Source organism: Equus caballus, chromosome 15 (assembly GCF_041296265.1).
Source record: "Equus caballus isolate H_3958 breed thoroughbred chromosome 15, TB-T2T, whole genome shotgun sequence".
Lineage (NCBI taxonomy): Eukaryota > Metazoa > Chordata > Mammalia > Perissodactyla > Equidae > Equus > Equus caballus.
The window spans coordinates 42,463,417-42,486,758 of NC_091698.1; positions in this window are offsets into that span (position 1 = coordinate 42,463,417).

The window sequence follows — 23,342 nt, forward strand, 5'->3', positions numbered from 1 at the left end:
CTACAGGAAAATGACAACACGGCATCAAAATTTGTGAGATGCAGTGTAACTAGTGCATAGAGGGAAATTTATAGCATTGAATGCATATATTAGAATACAGAATATAGAAGGAAAATACCTCAACATGATAAAGGCCATATATGACAAACCCACAGCAAATATCACTCTCAACAGAGAAAAACTGAAAGTTATCCCTCTAAGAACAGGAATGAGACAAGGATGTCCACTTTGACCGCTCTTATTTACCATAGTACTGGAAGTCCTAGTCAGAGCAATCAGGTAAGAAAAAGAAATAAAAGGGATTCATATTGGAAAATAAGAAGTGAAATTGTCACTCTTTGCAGAGGACATGACTTTATATGTAGAAAACCCTAAAGAATCCACTAAAAAACCTTTAGAAATAGTAAACGAATACATTCAAGTTGCAGGGTACAAAATCAACATACAAAAATTGGTTGCATTTCTATACACTAACAATGAAGTAGCAGAAAGAGAAATTAAGAATACAATCCCATTTACAATTGCAACAAAAGGAATAAAATACCCAGGAATAAACTTAACCAAAGAGGTGAAAGATCTGTGCACCAAAAACTATAAGACATTGTTGAAAGAAATCGAAGAAGACACAAAGAAATGGAAAGATATTCCATGGTCTTGGATTGGAAGAATTAACATCGTTAAACTTTCCATACTTCCTAAAGCAATCTATAGATTCAATGCAATCCCTATCAAAGTTCCAACAACATTTTTCACAGAAATAGAACAAAGAATCCTAAAATTTATATGGAACAACAAAAGACCCCAAATAACAAAAGGGTTCCTGAGAAAAAAGAGCAAAGCTGGAGATATCACACTCCCTGATTTCAAAATATATTACAAAGCCATAGTAACCAAAACAACATGGTATTGGCACAGAAACAGACACACAGATCAACGGAACAGAATCGAGAGCCCAGAAATAAAAACACATGTTTATGGACAGCTAATATTCGACAAGGGAGCCAAGAGCATACAACGGAGAAAGGAGAGTCTCTTCAATAAATGGTGTTGGGAAAACTGGACAACCACACTCAAAAGAATGAAAGTAGACCATTTCCTTACACCATGCAACAAAAATCAACTCAAAATGGCTTAAAGACTTGAATGTAAGACTCGAAACCATGGAACTCCTAGAAGAAAACATAGGCAGTACGCTCCGCTCTTTGACATTGGTCTTAGCAGCATATTTTCAAGTACCATGTCTGACCAGGCAAGGGAAACAAAAGAAAAAATGAGCAAACAGGACTACATCAAACTAAAAACCTTCTGCACAGCAAAGGAAACCATCAACAAAACAAAAAGACAACCTAACAATTGGGAGAAGATATTTGCAAACCATATATCAGATAAGGGGTTAATATCCAAAATATACAAAGAACTTATACATCTCACAAAGAAAAAAACCAACAACCTAATCAAAAAATGGGCAAAAGATCTGAACAGAGATTTTTCCAAAGAAGATATATGGGTGGACAACAGGCATATGAAAAGATATTCAACATCATTAGCTATCAGGGAAATGCAAATCAAAACTACAAGGAGATATCGCCTCGCTCCAGTCAGAAAGGCTATAATTAACAAGACAGGAAACAACAAGAATTGGAGAGGGTGTGGAGAGAAGGGAACCCGAGTACACTGCTCGAGGGAGTGCAAATGGGTGCAGCCACTATGGAAAGCAGTATGGAGTATCCTCAGAAAATTAAGAATAGATCTACCATATGATCCAGTTATCCCACTGCTGGGTATTTATCCAAAGAACGTGAAAACACAAATGCATAAAGATACATGTACCCCTATGTTCATTGCAGCATTATTCACAATAGCCAAGACTTGCAAGCAACCTAGGTGCCCATCAAGAGATGAATGGATAAAGAAGATGTGGTATGTATACATAATGGAATACTACTCAGCCATAAAAAAATGATGAAATCTGGCCATTTGAGACAGCATGGATCAACCTTGAGGGTATTATGCTAAGGGAAATAAGTCAGAGGGAGAAAATAAAATACCATATGATCTCACTCTTAAGTAGAAGATAAAAACAACGACAAACAAACACATAGCAACAGAGATTGGATTGGTGACTACCATAGGGGAAAGTGGAGGGGAGTGGGCAAAAGGTATAATTAGGCTCACATATGTGGTGATGGACTATAATTAGTTTTTGGGTGGTGAACATGATGTAATCTACACAGAATTCGAAATATATTACAGTGTACATCTGAAAGCTATATGATGTTATAATCCAATGTTACTGTGATAAAAAAACCAAAAATTAAAAAAAGAAGAAAGCTCTAAAATCAACAATCTAAGTTTCTACCTTAAGAAACTAGAAAAAGAAGAGCAAATTAAATCCAAAGTAAGTAGAATAAAAGAAATAATAAGAATTAGAGCAGAAAGCAATGAAATTGAAAACAGGAAATCAATAGTAAAAATCAACAAATACAAAAATTGGTTTTTTAAAAATATAAATAAAATCAATAAGCTCATAGCCAGGATAACTAAGAAAAAAAGAGTAAGAAAAAAATACTAATATCAGAAATGAAGGAGGGGACATCACTACAGATCTCACGGAAATTAAAAGGATAATAAAGGAATACTATGAACAACTCTATTTCCACAAATTTGATAACTTAGAAGAAATCGACCAATTCCTTAAAAGACACAATCTGACAAAGCTCACACAAGAAGAAATAGACAATATGAATAGGTCTCTGTCTACTGAAAAATTAATCAATAATTTATAACCTTCCAAAGCACAAAGCACCAAGCCCAGATGGATCCACTGGAAAATTCTGTGAAACATTTAAGGAAGAAATTACATCAGTTGTCTACAATCTTTTTTAGAGAATAGAAGCAATGGAAATGCTTCATAACTCATTATATGAAGCCAGATTTTCTCTCATAGTAAAACTAGACAAAGACATTGCAAGAAAAGAAAACTGCACCCCAATATCTCTTATGAACATAGATGCAAAAGTCCTCAACAAAACATTAGCAAATCTGGGGGCCAGCCCCATGGCCGAGCAGTTAAGTTAGTGCGCTCCGCTGCAGGCAGCCCAGTGTTTCATCAGTTCAAATCTTGGGTGCGGACATGGCGCCACTCATCCAGTCACACTGAGGCGGCATCCCACATGCCACAACTGGAAGGACCCACAACTAAGAATATACAACTATGTACCAGGGGGCATTGGGGAGAGAAAGGAAAAAAAAAAAATTAGCAAATCTAATCCAAAAATTTAAACATCGCAGTGAAGTGGGATTTATCCTAGCATGTAAGCCTGCTCCAAATTTTGAAAATCAATTAAAATCACCCATTACATCAACAGACTGAAAAAGAAAAACCACATGATCATATCAATAGATGCAAAAAAGTATTTGACAAAGTCCAACATCCATTCATAAACCTCTGAGTAAACTAAAAATAGAGAGGAACTTCCTCAACTTCACAAAGACGATCTACAAAAGAATCTACAGCTAACATCATACTTAATGGTGAGATGCTCGTAGCTTTCCCACTAAGATCAGGTATAAGGCAAGCATGTCCTATCTCACCATTCCTTCCAACATCCTACTGGAAATCCTTGCTAATTCAATAAGGCAAGATAAGGAAATAGAAGTTATACAGACTTAAAAGGAAGATAAAACTGTTTTTGTTTGCAGATGACATGATCATCTATGTAGAAAATCCAAAAGGAGTGACAGAAAAATTCCTGGAGCTAATAAGCAATTATAGCAAGGTTGCAGACTTCAAGGTTAATACAAAAAAAGTCAGTTGCTTTCCTATATATAAATAATGAACAAGTGGAATTGGAAATCAAAAACACAATATGATTTATCACCAAAAAAGAAAAATACTTACATATAAATCTAACAAAATATATACAAGATCTACATGAGAAAACTACAAAACTCTGGTGAACAAAATCAAAGAAAAGCTAAATAAATGGAGAGATTTTATGTTCATAGATAGGAAGACTCAATATGGTCAATCTGTCAGTCTTCAATTTGATCTATAGATTCAACCAAGATCTCAGCAAGTTATTTTATGGATATTGACAAACTGATTCTAAAGTTTATAAGGAGAGGCAAAAGACCTAGAATAGTAAATACAACATTGAAGAGAAGAACAAAGTTGGAGACTGATGCTACCTGACTTCAAGACTTATATAAGCATATAAAGCTACAGTAATCAAGACAGTGTAGTATTAGTAAAAGAATACACAGATCAATGGAACATTACACAGAGCTTAGAAACAGACCCTCATAAATGCAATGAGCTTATCCTTGACAAAGGACCAAAGACAACACAAAGGAATAAAGATAGTCTTCAAGAAATGGTGCTGGAACAACAGGATATCCACATGCAAAAAAAAAAGAAAATCTGGACATGGACCTTATAGCCCTTACAAAAATTAACTCAAAATGGACATAAATCTAAATGTGAAACACGAAACTGTAAAACTCCTAGAAGATAACATAGCCTAAACCTAGATGACCTTGGGTATGGTGGTGCCTTTTTAGATACAATGCCAAAGGTACAGTCCATGAAAGAAATAATGGGTCAGTTGGACTTCATTAAAATTTAAAAAATTTGCTCTGTGAAAGATAATATCAAGAAAATTAGAAGGCAAGCCACAGACTTTACAGCCCTAATAGAATGGCCACAATCCAGAACAGTGACCACATCAAATGCTGGCAAGGATGTGAAGGGATAAGAACTTTCATACATTACTGGTGGGAAAGCAAGATGGCGCAGCCGTTTTGGTAGACAGTTTGGCAGTTCTTACAAAACTAAACATACTCGTAGCATATGATCCAGAAATCGTGCTCCTTGGTATCTACCCCAAGGAGCTGAAAACTTCTGTCCACACAAAAACCAGCACACGGATGTTTATAAAAGATTTATCCGTAATTGTCAAAACTTGGAAGTAACTAAGTTATCCTTCCGTTGGTGAGTGGATAAACTGTGGTACATTTAGGTAACAAAATATTATTCAACACTAAAAAGAAATGAACTCTCAAGCTATGAAAATATATGAAGGAATCTTAAATGCATAAGTGAAAGAACCCCATCTGAAAAGACTTCATACCATATCATTCCAACTATATAACATTCTGGAAAAGACAAATCTATGGATACAATAAAAAGAGCAGTGGTTGCGAGCGTGGTGTGGGGAGGGAGAAATGAATAGACACAGCTCAGAGGATCTTTAGGACAGTGCAAATAACCCTGTATGATATTATAATGATGGATATATGTCATCATACCTTTGTACAAACCCACAGAATATACAATACCAAGAGTAAACCCAAAGGTAAACTATGGACTTTGGGTGATTATGATTTGTCAATATAGGTTCATCCTTAGTAAAATAATGTACCATTCTGGTGAGGGATGTTAATAATGGGGGAGGCTATGCAGGTGTGTGGCAGCAAGGAGTATATGCGAAATCTCTGTACCTTCTTCTCAATTTTATTGTTAACCTAAAGCTGCTCTAAAAATTAAACTCTTGAAAAAATCATAGCACATTACACAAGAGATGCTTCTCCAAACACTTAAGCTGTATTACTTTGAATGAATGGAAAATTTCAGAAGACAGAGGATGTTGATAGAAACAGAATTCACCTTTATAAGTCTAAACAGGGAATGTTTTCTCCTTTAACTATTAACAAAATTTTGCTTTTTATCTCACATGAAGGTTAAATTTACTTTTCTTTTTTGGCTAGTTTGCTTGCTGTGCCAAGAAAGTGAAATGAAAAGAACTAACACATAGCATCTCTCTTTTGACTTCATTGCCTTTTTCTAGAACACAAAATTATAAGTTAATTGGGAGACAGAATTAATGAGAAGAAAATAAATGTATTTCAAATAGTTCTTCTTTCACTGAAAATATCACCTTGAGCATAAGTGTTGTTTTCTGTTGTCAAAAGCAATTATTGCAAATGATAATAATCTTTTGAACCTGATTTTTTATGCATATTTCTGCCTGTAATTTTTTCTTACTCATGAAATGTTTTTATTTTGCTTTTTAAACAGTAGAATGAACTGTACTCAAGTGCTAATATACTTTTCTATCATATAGGGAAAACGTTATAAAATTATACCCCATGTTCCAAGCTTACTCCATTCACATGCTTTAGAGGTAAAACTTTGGACTGTTTCCTTTTTGATATTTTGAGGCCTAGTTTCACTTTTTTAATCTGTTTATTTATATGTAGCTTGGTTTCTTATAAATAAGTGATATATATTGATGCCATGCTATGAATGACGGGAAATCTGTGCTATCCTTCAACTCCTTCCCTTTCCACTCTTCTCAAATTTTACGTATATATAATCTGTATTATATACATATATATCTAATAAGCAATATGTAGCCAATTACCTAAACTTCTATTTCTTGATCCAACAATTTTAACATTATTTTTTTATACTATGTACAATAAAGAAAGTAGCAGCATTACACTTTCCTCTATCTCTTTTCCTGTTCTCTCGCTCTCAAAATCTCTCAGATAGATTTGCTTTTTTATATTACAAAGATTTATGTTTGCGCTTTTGTGTGTAACTAAGATTTTTGAATGCTCTTCTTGATTTTACAATTGAAAACCGCTAAGTGACATTTGCAATCTTATGATAATGAAAATATTTCTACAAAACCAGGAAGTGTGAGTGAGAGATAAGATACCATGATCTTAAGTCACCAACTTTCTGTCACTAAAAGGAGAATGTTCCAAGCATCTAGATCAAATAGGATCCATCAAACGCTCAGAATCAAACCACATTCTGCTTGCCTCCTGTTTAGACTGTGAGCTTTCTGTCGTTTGTTTGTTCGCCAGAGAAATATACGAGTCCTTTCTTATCCACAGGCTTAATTATGCTAATTGTCGAACAACTTAATACGTAGAGACTTTTTTATACATCTTCTACACATCCGTGACACTTGGATGTCTTTCCTTTGCCCCCAGTGCTAGCTCCACTTGTTCTTGGATTTCCTGACCTCTTCCTTACTGTACTGCTGTATGATTTTGCTGTGAACCAATGTCATAGAGTTCCCTTTATTTTTATTTTTCCAGTAAGACTGCAGGGAGATAACATTTCTGTAATTTTGAGTGTTTGAAAATGTGTTTATTTTGCTCTTGCAATTTGAGTAGGTGTAGAATTCCAGGTGCAACACTTTCAAAACCTAGAAAGCTTTCCCTCACTGACTTCTAAGTTCCAGAATTCTTGTCCACTCTCAGTCTGATCGTGTTTCGTGGAAAATAGTTGGCTTTGCCACTTTAGAATTTTTTTCTCTATGTACTTGGTATTATCTTCTGAAATTTTTCATGACATGTCTGGACATGTGTCTTCAAATTCATCATTATTGGCCCTCAGAGTCTTTCCTCAATTTGAGGAAATTTTATTTTCTTATGTCTTTATTTTTCCCACTTCATTATAATCTTTTTCCAGAATTTATTTTTGGAAAAGGTTGATATTATCTGGGTAATTAAATTTTTTTCTTGTAATATCTGTCACAGTTTTTTATCTTTTCAATTCTGGTAAAATATATATATAACATAAAATTTACCTTTTTAACCATTGTTAACTGTACAGCTCTGTGGTATTAAGTATATTCATAGTATTGTGCAATCATCATCACCATCCATCTCCAGAACTTTCTTTCTTTTTGAGGAATCTCGGCCCTCAGCTAATATCCATTGCCAATCTTCCTCTTTTTGCTTGAGGAAGATTATCCCTGCGCTAACATCTGTGCCAGTCTTCCTCTATGTGGGATGTGGGACACCGCTACAGCATAGCCTGACAAGAGGTAGCCATGAAGAATACTCTCCTTTACCCACTACCCCAGGCCTTGTTAACCTCTAAAATACTTTCTGTCTCTATAAGTTTTCCTGTTCTAGATATGTCATATAGATGAAATCGTACAATATTTGTCCTTTTGTCTTTGGCTTATTTCACTGAGCATAATATTTTCAAGGTCCGTTCATGTTGTAGCCTGTATCACAGCTTCTGATGACTGAATAACATTTCATTGTACATTTATACTGCATTTATTTATCTATTCACCTGTTAAAAGACACTTGGGTTGTTCCTATCTTTAGGCTATTATGTGCAGTGAACATTGGCATACAAGTATCTGTTGAGTCCTTGTTTTCAATTTTGGGGGGCATATAGCCAGGAGTGGAACTTTTGGGTCATATGCTAATTCTATGTTTAGCTTTTTAAAAAACCAAAAATTGTTTCTACAGTGGCTGCACCATTTGACATTCCCACTAGCAAGGTATGAGGGTTCAAATTTTTCCTTATCCTTGCCAACACTTGTTATTTTCTTTGCTTTCTTCCTTTCTTTCTTTTTATTTTTTGAGGAAGATTAGCCCTGAGCTAACATTCACCACCAATCCTCCTCTTTGTGCTGAGCAAGATTGACCCTAAGCTGACATCTGTGCCCATCTTCCTCTATTTTATATGTTGGGTACCTGTCAGAGCATGGCTTGATAAGCAGCACATAGGTCTGTGCCTGGGATCCGAACTGGTAAATCTCAGGCTGCCAAAGTGGAATGCGTGAACTTAACTGCTACACCACTGGGCTGGCCCCTCTTTATTTATTTATGTTTTTTAATTACAGCTATCTGGTAGATGTGAAGTATGTTATTGTGATTTTGATTCGCATTTTTGAATTGACTAATATCATTAAGCATCTTTTCATATGATTATCAGCCCATCATAAATCCTCTTTAGAGACATGTCTATTCAAATCTTTTGCCCATTTTTAAATTTTATTGTTTGTCTCTTTGTTATTAAGTTGTGAGAATTCCTTTTTTATTTATTTTTATTTATTTTTACTATTTTTTCAGTTATTTTATTGAAATCATAAAGGTTTATAACATTGTGTAATTTTGGGTGTACATTAATATTTATCAATTTCTGTATAGACTGCATTGTGCTCACCACTAGTAATCTAATTTTTATCCATCACTATACATATGTGCCCCTTTACCCTTTTCACCCACTCCCTAGCCCCCTTCCCCTCTGGTAACTACTAATCTGTTCTCTTTGTCCATGTGTTTGTTTTCCTTTCACAAATAAGTGAAATCAATCAGTATTTGTCTTTCTCTGACTGGCTTATTTCACTTAACATCATAATCTCAAGGTTCATCCATGTTTTTGTGAATAGGACAAATTTGTCTTTTTTGCAGCTGAATAGTATTCCATTGTGTATATATACCACGTCTTCTATAACCATTCTTCTGTAGCAGGGCACTTTGGTTGCTTCCATGTCTTGGCTATTGTGAGTAATACTGCAAAAACATAGGGGTGCATAAATTTCTTTGGATTGTTGATTTCAAGTTCTTTGGATGAATACACAGTACTGGGATAGCTGGATCACATGGGATTTCTATTTTTAATATTTAAAGAAATCACCATACTGGTTTCCATAGTGGCTGCACCAGTTTCCATTCCCACCAATAGTGTATGAGGGTTCCCTTTTCTCCACATTCTCTCCAACATTTGTTATTTCTAGTCTTGGTAATTATAGCTATTCTGATGGGTGTAAGGTGGTATCTCATTGTAGTTTTCATTTGCCTTTCCCTAATAATTAGTGATGTTAACCTCTTTCCAAGTGTCTGCTGGCCATCTGTATAGCCTCTCTGGAGAAATGTCTGTTTGTATCATCTGCTCACTTTTTGATCAGGTTTTTTCGTTTTTGTTGAATTGTATGAGTTCTCTGTATATTTCAGAAATTAATCCCTTGTCAGATAGATGATTTGCAAATATTTTCTCCCAGTTGTGGGTAGTGTTTTCATTTTGTTCACGGTGTCCTCTGCCTTGTGGATGCTTTTTAGACTAATGCAGTCTCATTTGTTTATTGTTTCCTTTGTCTCCCTTGCCTGAGTAGACATGGTATTCAAAAAGACACTGCTAAGACTGATGTTAAAGAGTGTACTGCCTATATTTTCTTCCAGGAGTTTTATGGTTTCAGGTCTTCCATTTAAGTCTTTAATCCATTTTCTGTTTATTTTTGTGTAAGGTGCGAGATAGTCTACTTGCATTCTTTTGCATGTGACTGTCCAGTTTTCCCAGAACCATTTATTGAAGAAACTTATCTTTCCCCACTGTATGTTCTTGGCTCCTTTGTCAAGATTAGCTGTCTGTAGATGTGTGGTTTTATCTCTGGGCTTTCGATTCTGTTCCATTGTTCTGTGTGCCTGTTTTTGTGCCAGTACCATGCTGTTTTGATTACCACAGCTTTGTAGTATATTTTGAACTCAGAGATTCTGATGCCTCCAAATTTGTTCTTTTTCCTCAGGATTACTTTGGCTCTGTGAGGTGTTTTGTTGTTCCATATAATTATTAGGATTCTTTGTTCTATTTCCATGAAGAATGTCATTGGGATTCTGATTGGGATTGCATTGGATCTGTATATTGCTTTAGGTAATAAGGATAGTTTACCTACATTTATTCTTCCAATCCAAGAGCATGAAATATCTTTACATTTTCTTATATCTTCTTCAATTTCTTTCAATAATGTCCTGTAGTTTTCAGTGTATAAGTCGTTCACCTCCTTGGTTATATTTATTCCTAGATATTTTATTCTTTTTGTTGCGATTATAAGTGGAATTGTATTCTTGATTTCTCTTTCTGCTAGTTTATTATTAGTATATAGAAATGCAACTGAGTTTTGTAAGTTGATTTTGTATCCTGCAGCTTTGTGGTAGGTGTTGATTATTTCTAATAGTTTTCTAATGGATTGCTTAGGGTTTTCTATACATGGAGTCATGTCATCTGCAAACAGCAAGAGGTTCATTTCTTCCTTTCCAGTTTGGATTCCTTTTATTTCTTTTTCTTGCCTAATTCCTCTGGCCCGAACCGCCAGTACTATGTTGAATAAGAGCTGTGAGAGTGGGCACCTTTGTTTTGTTCCTGTTTTCAGAGGGATAAATTTTAATTTTTCACCATTAAGTATGATGTTGGCTGTGGGTTTATCATATATGGCCTTTTATTATGTTGAAGTACTTTCCTTCTGTATCCATTTTCTTGAGACTTTTTGTCATAAATCATTGTTGGATCTTGTCAAATGCTTTCTCTGCGTCTATTGAAATCATCATGTGGTTTTCATTCCTCATTTTGTGATTGTGGTGTATCATATTGATTGATTTGTGGATGTTGAACTATCCCTGCATCCCTGATATAAATCCCACTTGATCAAGGTGTATGATCCTTTGAATGTACTGCTGTATTTGGTTTGCCAATGTTTTATTTAGGACTTTTGCATCCATGTTCATTAGTGATATTGGTGTATAGTTTTTCTGCTTTGTGTTGTCCGTGACTGGTTTAGACATCAGGATGATGTTTGCCTCATAGAATGAGTTAGGAAGCGATTTGCCTTATTCAATTTTTTTTGGAATAGTTTGAGAAGGATAGGTATTAGATATTCTTTGAATGTTTGGTATAATTCTCCAGAAAAGCCATATGGTCCTGGACTTTTGTTTTTTGGGAGGTTTTTCAGTACTGTTTCCATCTTTTTACTTGTGGTTAGTCTATTCAGATTCTTTATTTCTTCTTGATTCAGTTTTGGAGGTTATATGAGTCTAAGAATTTATCCATTTGTTGTAGGTTAACTGATTGTGGGAATCGTTTGTGGGAAAGTTTTTCATGGTATTCTCTTATTGTCCTTTGTATTTCTGCATTATACATTGTAATTTCTCCTCTTTCATGTCTCATTTTTTTATTTGAAACTTCTCTCTTTTTTTCTTGGTAAGTCTGGCTAATTATTTGTCAATTTTGTTTATCTTCTCAAAGAATCAGCTCTTTGTTTCATTGATCTTTTCTACTGTATTTTAGTCTCTATTTCATTTATTTCTCCTTAAGTTTTTATTATTTCTCTCCTTCTGCTGACTTGGGCTCTGTTTGTTGTTCTTTTTCTACTTCTATTAGGTTTAATTTAAGATTACTTATGTGAGATTTTTCTTGTTTGTTGAAGTGGTTCTGTATTGCTATGAATTTCCCACTTAGAACTGCTTTTGCTGCATCCTGTAAGAGTTGGTATGTTGTGTTTTCATTTTCATTTTTCTCCAGGTATTTTTTGATTTCTTTACTGATCCAATGGTTCTTCAGTAGCATGTTGTTTAGTCTCCACATATTTGTGACTTTCCCAACTGTTTTCTTGTAGTTGACTTCTACTTTCATAGTGTTGTGTTTGGAGAAGATGCATGATATGATTTCAATCTTCTTTAATTTATTGAGGCTTGCTTGCTTCCCAACATATGGTCTATCTTTGAGAATGTTCATATGCACTTGAGAGGAAGGTGTAATCTACTGTTTGGGGATGGAATGTTGTCTATATATCTATCAAATCTACCTGATCAAGTGTTTCATTTAAATCAAGTATTTCTTTGTTGACTTTCTGTCTGAATGATCTGTCCATTGATTAAGTGGGGTGTTGAGGTCCCCTACTATTAATGCATTGCCATTTTTTCTTCCTTTAGGTCTGTTGCTTTATATAATTTGATGTTCCTGTGTTAGGTGCATATATATTTATAAGTATTATGTGCTCTTGATGGAAAGTCCCTTTTATCATTATATAATGCCTCTCTTTGTCTCTCATTGACTTTTTTATCTTGAAGTCTGCTTTGTCTGATAGAAGTTGGCAACACTTGCTTTCTTTTGCTGGCCATTTGCTTGGAGTATTATCTTTTCTCCCTTCACTTTGAGACTATATTTGTCTTTAGAGCTGAGATGCGTTTCCTGGAGGGAGCATATTATTGGGTCTTGTTTTCTAATCCATCCAACTACTCTGTGTCTTTTGATTGGACAATTCAATCCACTTAAATTTACAGTGACTATTGATATTTGAGAGCTTAATATTGACATTTTATCCCTTACTTCTCTGTTGTTCTATATTTCCATTGTTTCTCTTCCTTTGTGTTTCTCACTACCATTTCATTTTGGTAGTTTACTGTGAAGGTTTTCTCTATATGTATGAATTGTGGCTCTGCTCTGATTTTTTGTTTAGTGGTTACCATGAGGTTTGTACAAAAGATCTCATAGATGAAAAAGTCCATTTTCTGATAGCCTATTATCTCCATTAGCTTAAGCAGTTTCCATCCCTTTCTTCTTCCCTTTTTGAGTTATTATTGTCACAAATTATTCTGTTTTGTGTTGTGAGTTTGTGACTAGGTTAAAGTGTTCATAGTTGTTTTTGAGACTTTGCTTTCCTTTATTTTTTTAAGTTAAATTAAGTATTTGCTACCCAGTTCTGAAAGTGAGCTGCAGTTTTCTTATTTTGTCTCTCTATTTTTCTCCTTGTTCAAAGGTTTGTAGATCTTTGTATTTTGTTTCCAGTATGAGGGCATCCTTGATAATTTCTTGCAGGGGAGGTCTAGTGGTGATGAACTTTCTTAGCTTTTGTTTATCTGGGAAAGTTTTTTTTGTCCATCCTATCTGAAGGATAGTTTCACTGGATAGAGTATTCTTGGCTCACAGTTTTTATCTTTCAGTATTTTGAATATATCATTCCATTGTGTCCTAGACTGTAAGGTTTCTGCTAAGAAATCCATGGAAAGCCTGATAGGGGTTCCTTTGTAAGTTATTTTCTTCTGCCTTGCTCCCCTTAATATTTTTTCCTTTTCATTTACTTTTATCACTTTTACTATTATATGCCTTGGAGAAGGTCTTTTAACATTGGAATAATTAGGAATTTTATTGGCTCCATGTATTTATAAAGCTGATTACTTGCCCTGGTTTGGGAAGTTCTCAGCTCTTACTTCTTTGTACAAGCTCTTACTTCTTTGTACAAGCTCTCTGTTCCTTTCTCCTGCTCTTCTTCTGGAATAACTATACTCTTTATAATTCTCTCCCTAACTGAGTCAGAAATTTCTCTAAGAATTATTTCATTTTTCTAAAATCTTAGTTCTCTCTCCTCCTCCATCTGAAGCATTTCTATATTTCTAACCCCTAAATCACTAATTCTTTCCTCCATAACATCATTTCTATTTTTTAAGGTTCCTGGATTATTTTTTCTCATTAATTGTGTTCTTCATATCTGGAATTTCTGCTTGTTTTTTTAATATATATTTTTTCAATCTCTTTCATGAAGTATTCCATCTGCTCATTAATTTTATTCCTTAGCTCACTGAATTGTCTTTCTAAGTTTTATTTTTGCTTGTTGAGCTTCTTTGTGATAGCTATTTTTAATTCTCTGTTCTTTAGGTTGAAAATTTCTGTGAATTGAGGGTTGGTTTCTGGAAATTTGTCATTCTCCTCCTGCTCTGAATTTTTGCTGTGGTTTCTTATGGTTTTTGATGAACTAATCTTTTGCTGGTACGTTTGTAGTAGTATCAGGTCACAGATTCCAACTGCTACCACTGGGAGGAAGCAGGAGCTGTGTTTCTAATCCCACCTCATCTGCTGGAAGTTGTGCAAGTACAGTGGTGCTCTGGGAAAATTGGCTGGGAAGTGTTCACACACAGGCTCAGGGCTGTCACTGCACCAAGCTGCATTTCCACTTGTGGGGCCAGAGTGGTAGTATTGGTGCTTATGCCAACTGGAAATGCATTCACGTGCATGTATATCTGCTGCCACCTCTTCTTATGGTCATGGCAGACACTGTGCTAGGTGGGTGGGGCCTCTTTGCAGAGTCTAAGCCTGGGCCACTCACTGAGGCCACAGTGGCAGGGTGGGCTTTCCTGCCAGCCAGGATATCATTTGTTCATGAGCTCAGGGCTTCTGCTGCCCCTGTCCACAGTCACGCCAAGGTATGTTCCCACTTTTGGGGCCACAGCAGTACTATAGGAGCTGACACCAGCCAGGAAAGTGTTCAGGCAGGTGCACATGGCTGCTATGGAAGAGTATGGGAGTTCTCACCTATCTCTACCATTCCCCCAGGAGCAAGTCCACCCACCTTCTGATGTATAGCTGCATGGGTCTCTCAGATGTCCTGTTGTGCTATAAGGGTATCCTCCATTGGTCAATGAATGTCCATTTAATTGTAGTTCAATGGGGGAGAGATAAAAGGAACAGTTCACTCTGCCATATTTCTCCAAAAATGTCACTCCAAGAATTATTTATGTATTCTGGATATTAAACTCTTATAAGAAACATTATTTTCAAAGTTTTTTCCTCATTCTATAGGTTTCCTTTTTACTGTCTTAATAATGTCCTCTGATATAAAAGACTTTTTATTTTTAAAAAAATCCAGTTTATTAACTTTTTCTGTTGTTGCTCATGCTTTTGGTTTTATAAAGTCAAGAAGATTTAACCCTATGTTTTCTTCTAAGAGTTTTATGAGTTGACCTCTTTATATAGGTTATTGATCCATTTTGAATTAATTTTTGTATATGATGTTGGCAGGAATCCAACTACATTTTTTGCATTGGAAATCCCATTGTCTGAGCACTATTTTTTGAAGAAACTGTTCTTTCCCCATTCAATGTACTTGGCACCTTTGTAAAAAATAAATTATTCATAGATGTAGATAGATTGCTACTATAATTTAATGGTTGTAAGATAACCTAGGCTTTCCTTTTTTGTATTTTCTTAATCAGAATAATCGAAATCACCAAATCTAGAATATTATCAATCATATCAATTAAAAGAATTTTCTTCCCTTCTTTGTATTTTCATATTCAAGAGATGTGCTGTAACTTCCTATTATCTCACAAATATCTTAATATATTTTAATATTTTACATTTATTTTTCTTGCTGTGCTGAATTATGTGATTTGGGGGGAATATTTAGAGTTCCTTACAAGGAAGAGAGGTCCTGTCAAATGCCTCAGACTCCTGGCACCCCCAGGAGGTAAACCAAGCATTAAGACAAAAGAAGAAACAGATTAGCCCTTCCAAATTCTGAATCTATATTTAAATTATTGAATTAAGATAATTTTTCCCTTACTCAACTGCCTGCAAAGAGAGAAATTAATTCCTTTATCAAGAAAGATAACAGATCAAAAGTCTCAAATTATCTCTGCAGTATTTCATACATATTTCCAGTAGGCAATAATAATACAACAAATAAAACATTAAAAATTGATATAAAATCAAGCAAAAAATAGATAATAGGAAAATAATCACAGGAAATCAAGTTATTCAAATGACCACACATGAACATTAAAATAACTGAAATAGTATGTTTAAGAAATTAATTTTAATTTCAGCACAGTCTTGGAAATTATAAAAAGCACAAGTGAAAATCACAAAAATTCAGTAGCTGGCATTAAGTCATTGGAGGTGTTTAATAGTTGATTAAACACAGTTTAAGATAGGATTAGTAAATTGGAATATAGTTCAGAAGAAACTATCCATATTTAACAAGAGACAAAATAAATAAAATTCAGAAAAGAGCTTCAGACATGGAGAAAAGATCTAATGTACGTGCAATTAAAGTCTCAAATGGAAAGGACAGATAGATGGGTCAGAGTCAAAGCCACATTTTAATAAGCACTGCACAATAATAGGCACTAGAAACAGAAGCTTTAACTACTTACCTTGCAGCAAAACTTCTGAAAAAAACAAAGACAAAAATATCATAAGGCAACTAGTGGAATAGTCATTCTCTCATCAAGAGAACAACATTAAGACTGAGATTTGAGGGGCCAACCCCATGGCCAACTGGTTAAGTCCTCGTGTTCCACTTCGGCAGCCCAGGTCTCGCCAATTCAGATGTTGGGCGTGGACCTAGCACCACTCATCGAGTCCTTCTGAGCCAGCATTCCACATAGCAGAGCCAGAAGGACCTATAACTAGAATATACAACTATGTACTGGGGTGCTATGGGGAGGAGAAGCAAAAAAAAACAGGAAGATTGGTAACAGATGTTACCTCAAGTGCCAGTCTTTAATAAAAAAAAAATTGAGATTTGATTTCGTGATGTGTAGCCAAAATATAATGCAATGATATCATCAAATGCCTTAAAGGAAATAACTGCTACCCTAGAATTTTCTTACCCAGTGAAAATAGCCTTCTAAAATGAAGAGGAAATAGAGGAACTGCTAGCCAAATTAAAACGGAAAGAAATCAGAGAAAGTATTAAAACACATTATAAGAAAGTCTCTTAGGCTAAAGGAAAAGTACTTCAGGTGAGTCTATGGTGATGAAAAAAGAAAAGTAAGCAAAAGAAGAGAAAGAGTAATTAAAAGTGTAAATACGTGGGTAAATCTAAATGGGTACTTACTCTAAAACAGTCATACTAATGCCTTGTGGGATTTAAAATATAGGGAACACACTCAACAAAAATAGCACAAAACTCAAGATTTGGTTGTGTTAAAGGAATTAGGTTCTTTGATTGTTGTGAAATGATATTCTAATTTATGCTTAATTTGATAAGACAAAGTCACATTATGTAATCTCTAGTATAACAACTAAAAGAATATAACAAACCAATAGGAAGGCAAATAGAATATTCAAGATTCTTAAGTAAACAAAAAGAAAGAAAGTAAACACAGAATGGGAGGAATGTTTAAACTTGAATAAATCAGTAAATATCTATAAATGAACTATTTCAATTTTAAAAATAAAGTCTGCCATACTAGATTAAAAGAATAAGTTCTGCTACATGCTGCTTACAGGCAACATACCTTAAACATAAGAACTTAGAAAGGTTGCAAATAAAAGGATGTAAAATGATACACTCTATAAACAATAACACAAGAAAGATGATTTAGCTATGTGTATATCACCTAAAGTAAGCATTAGAAAAGAAAGCATTAATAAAAAGAGCCATTTCATAATGATAAAAAGGTCACTCCATCGGGAATTTATAGTGTTAATAAATTTGAGTGCACCTAATAGCATGGCCACAACATATTGAAGCAATATTTGTTTTACATGGCTTTAATATGCATAAATTTCAATTACTACAGTTTAGTTAAACAACACCATTTTCTCAACATTACATTCCAAATTTCAGCTACTATAGCATATTAACTGCGAGTAATTACATAAAGTACAAACTTCGCTGCTATAGCTCTTTGGTCCACAAATTACTACTTAAATAACAGATGCAAATCATGGTCAGTGACATGAAAGTATGTTGGCAATCGGTTGCTGTGCATCTGTTTCTTAGTTTATGTACAGAAATCAAAGTGTGTCGTTGTGTTGTTTCTTCATCCCCATGTAATAAACCCATGTGACATTTTATAAAAAGAGATAATTGAAGAAAGAAATTGATCCACAAAGATAAAGCACAGCAAAGAAATGAAAAGTATTAAGACTGGAGGTGATTTGATTTGGAAATTTGATTGGGATGCAAATGGAGTTACGGAAGAAATAGCTGACTGTGGGAATGTTGACACTGCCTCTGTTTGAGTGTAGATGTTCAACCAGAGGAAGTGATGAATGCAGACTCATTGACATAAATGGAGAGCATGAAAGAATGAAGACGTCCTAGACAAAGTGATATTGGCAACAAAAATTCCCATTAACAGAAGCCTCGGAAATATTTCAATATATTGAAAGTGCAAAGGATAAAATGTTGGAAACTCACCTAAACTTAGAAAGGAGTATGATAATTCACCAAATCATAGAGAAGTCACTAATTCTGTACCATAAAATATACAATGCAAAGAAGAAGGCAAGCACTGTTCAAACTACCCAATCATTTTCTTACAAAGAAACACTTTGTTTCTAAATATTTCTAAAGTTTTATATCACAGTGTACTAAAGAAACATGAGTGTAGCTATTTTTTTGTTCCTCTATACATTTATAACTGACAATATGAGAGTTTTAATGTTCTCTAAAGGTTATAGAATTATCATTTTTATAACTGATTATTAAAATCATTTTGTATTATTTCAAGTTTTATGAATATTTCATGGTCTTGCACTATCATACAAAGGGAGTCTTGCCATATAATAAGACATCAACATAATTAAAAGGGATATCAGAAAAAATCACTATCTCAATGGGAGATTTATATTGATTTTACTCAGTAAGTAATAGAAAAAGACAACAAAATCAGGAAGAGTATAGATTCAAACTACATAGTTAGCAAACTGAGCCTCATTGGGAGATTTTATGATACATATGTGTGTATATATATGTGTATATATATGTATATATATAATTCCTGAGTGGTGTACTTAAGATTAGTGTACTCTTCTGTGTTTATGTTACATTCAAAATAATGTTAACTGACAGGTTAAACCACTTCTCCAGATCTCCAATCTACTGCAATGAAGACTCACAAAGAAATTTATAAAATTTGTGAAGATATTAAAAATAAATAAGCTATAATTTTAATGCATATTAAAGTTAGACGCATAGGATTGTAACACCTATAACGTTCTGTCGTCATCTCACATTACCTCCCCTATTAGCACTGCTTTTATGAATGTATTTTAATATTTCCTTCTTTTCTTTCATTTTGAGAGATTCTTATTAATAAAGGAAGGTAAATATATGCATTTACCTCCATCTAGGACACCAGTTGGAACCAAAATTCTCCTCTAACTCTATGCTATTTATGTTGAAAGTACATTAATTTGAATTGTTTCCTATTACCTAATGAACGTGGTCTTACCATCTAAACTAGACATATGTCTGCGTCTAATTTAGCAATATTGGTTCTTTTTTTTTCGCTTCTGAAAATCTGATAAGCTCCTTTCTATTTGGGACTTTCATGCTTGCACATGTGCTGTCCTCTTCCTGGAATGCTCTCCACTCCCTCTCTGCCTGGCTGAGTACTTGTCAGCTTGCAGGTTTCAGTTTATGTTAGATTTCTCTGCAATACGATCTCTTTGTGTCCTGATTTCCTTAGTGACAATTTTTATATTAACATGTACCCTCTTTGATACTCCTGAAATAAGAAGTAAGATCTGTTATCATGACAAACACAGGGGTAAACAAAATGCCTTGCTCCTGGTAGATGCTAAAATATTTATTGAATAAATGAATGTTAAGGAAGGTTATCAATTAGGACAGTATTTAGATATAAGTAATAAAAACTGATGAATTGTGACAAACAAATAGGAGTTTACTATTTTCACATAAAAATGTCTGGGGGTAAGCAGTGTTGTCGATGGTTCAGTGGCTCAACAGTGCTCTCAAGGGTGTAGACTCTCACTCTCTTTCCTCTCTACCATCTGTAGCCTCATCGATTTTATTCCTCATGTATGGCCCTTCACGTGAGGTTTCAAAATGTTGCCACAGACCCAGACATCACCCCACTTCCAAGCTTGGATGGAGGGTGCATATAACCAGTAAGAAAAAGATTTTCCAGAAACTCTCAGTAAATGCCGTTGTCCAGAACTGAGTCATGTTATCACCCCTGGCTACAAAACAAGATGAGAATGTCAGTGTATCACTCTTTCTTACTGTACAGTGGGAGATGGATAAGGGAGATAAGAATTGGGAATGGATTTGGGTTAACCAACAAAACTTGTCTTCTGCAAAGTCCAAATGTAGATTTCCATATATCCATGTGGACATATGGTAAAATTTATAAGTACTTATTGGTGGATTAAAGGATTTTCAGGTCTTCTGTTAGTATATACTCAAATAGCATCAAACCTGATAACTTTCCCTAAGGACAAGATCATCACTGGACAATATTCCAACCCCTTTCATGTTCAGCCACATGAATATAATACCGACCCTGATATCAGTTTCCCTACATTAAACCCAGAATATATGAGGTTAAAACCAAAACACTCATTCCATGCTTACTCCCTGGCTTCCTGGCTCCAGAATCCACTACCATCCATGGAGACAGACACCACCAAGGACAAGCACCTGGATTATCCCCTCCCTGCAAAGAGATACAGGCTGGTGGGAAAGCTGCTAACCAGCAAGGCCATATGCTCCCCCTCCCCTACCTAAAATCCCAAATAAAACCCATTCCTTTGAGCTTTTCAGGGAGTTTAGGATTTCAGCATCAGCTGCCCTCTCTCAAAGCTCAGCACTGTGCAGTAATAAAATTCCTACTTTCTTCCACTACCCGCAGTATCAGAGATTGGCTTGCTGTGCAACGGGTGAGCAAACTCACTTTAGGTTCAATATCAATTTGGTGACCCAGGTGGGACAATGTCCCAGGTGGATGTCTTGCCTGTGGTACACTGGCCTCTGGCTAAAGGCCTCTCTTGGAAGGTGTCCTGCAGCTGCCTGAGCCCCTTGTCACAGGGACAGCCCCCAAGGAATTGGTTGCTAGCCAGACATCATTGGCCCACTGTGCTTTTGCTTTGGTAGTGGAAGAAACTAGGTTTAGGACTTAGGAAGACATCCCTTGTAAGTAGCTAGTAGTTTTTGTTTTTGTCTTTGTGTTGACCTTTTCCAACAGGACTGGCCAGAAATAATGAGTACTAGGGCAGCCTTCTGGGTTCCATTTGTTTTGTTTTTGTTTTGCGGAAGATTAGCCCTGAGCTAACTACTGTCAATCCTCCTCTTTTCTCTGAAGCAGACTGGCCTTGAGCTAACATCCATGCCTGTCTTCCTCTACTTTATACGTGGGATGCCTACCACAGCATGGCTTTTGCCAAGCAGTGCCATGTCCACACCCAGGATCCGAACCAGCGAAAACCCAGCCACCGAGAAGTGGAACATGCAAACTTAACCGCTGGACCACCACCCTGGCCCCATTTGTTTTGAAGTCACGATGCCTCGGCCAAATTTTGGTAAGTCTCCTGGGTGTGTATAACCAACGTCTCTTGTCCTTGCTCATTTGGGAAGATCTGCATGGCGGATCTTCATTTGTTGGGTGGCCCCCGAGTATAGGACATGGACTAAGCTGGGACTGGAAGCACTTTGGTTTTTGGTTTTGGTCTTTGTTTTGACTTCCATTTGTGGTCAATGGTTTTTTGAAAAGTGCACTTGTTTGGTATTTGTTGTTGTTTGTCTGTTTGTCTTTCCTTTTAAAAGTGTTAACATGGGCAATGCTGCATCTATTCCACCTAAGAGCCCCTTGGGAAAAACTTTGGCTGACTGGTCGACCTATAGTTATAAGCCAATGTCTAAATGGGGATGATTTTCTTTTGTAACACCATGTGGCCACAATATTCTTTAGATTCCAGAGGAAAAAATGGGCAAATAATGGCTAATTAAGTTGGGAAACTTTTTAGAGTGCTCTTATGATAAACAACTGTTTTATTGGTACCTACGGAAAGACCAAATTGAAAGGAAAATACAATGACTAGTCTTAAGAACTTAATCAAACTTGGGGTCTCAGCTTCTTCTCATGGTCTTAGACATACTAATGAAAACATTAAGTTAACAAAAAGAAATTAGAAAATGAAGAGTCACAGGACTCATCCCAAGAGGATGAAAATCTTTAGCTAGTTATTAAAAGAAAAATGGGATAAATGGAACAGATATAAATAAAGTTAAAACAAAGGTTTTAATAAAACACTGCTTAAGGTTGGATGGGCTAAAGGGACCCCCCCTATAGCCTCCCCAGCATTAAGGGACATCAGACAAACCTATTCTATTCACCCCAGTTTGAAAAATTTAAAAGATCAGGAGGCAGAAATCAGAGTGAGAAACCTGACCAACAATTGTTTGGTGCAACAGTTAGGCACTAAGCTTAATAAGACTATAGAAATTAAAGTGTTTAAGCTAATATTATATGAAGAGGTTATGTCAACTTTGCCTTGTTATTTGCTTTGGGAATAAATGTTATGTCTAACTGGGAGTGCTTCCCCTACACTGTGTTGTAATACCAAGACTTGTTAATGAAATTCTAATGTAAGTTCTAATTAAAAGTATAAGAGTTAGTAAAACTAAAATAAAGTTTTGTAAAAATTTATATACTCAAATGGGCCAATTTCAGTTCACCCAAACTGGTGTATGCAATTGGAAAAGCCAGCTGCAACAATGGGAAGCCGGTTTTAATCTCTTGAGACTTCTAAATAAAATTAGAAATCCTTTCTGGCTCTTTAAGAAAAAATAATTAAATAATTAAACACGCCAGCAGCCAAAGCCAAATCTGCTGCTTTTGTCTACTCTCTTGCTGAACTTCCCAGCATGCTGAGCTTTGCTTCAACTCCCCCAAAATTCCTGATCTAAAATTGAACAAGTGAAAATAAGTAAACTTTTGAGATCATTTGGAATTGTAATGGCCATTCTGGGAAACCTGTTTCAGAAGAGGATTCAAAATCTCTCATAATGGAAGGCAGTCTTTAATTAATATGAAAAACTTCTAAGAGACATAGTTATTCAACATGATACAAAATGATCTTTGATGAATGAAAGGCTGTTTAAGTTTGCTGGTTTGATTTAAAATAAACGTGTTCTCAGATTTATCCACATTGGTTATGGTGCAGACATACAGCCTGGGTTTACTGGTCAAATGAGCTCACGTCATCTCTGTTACAA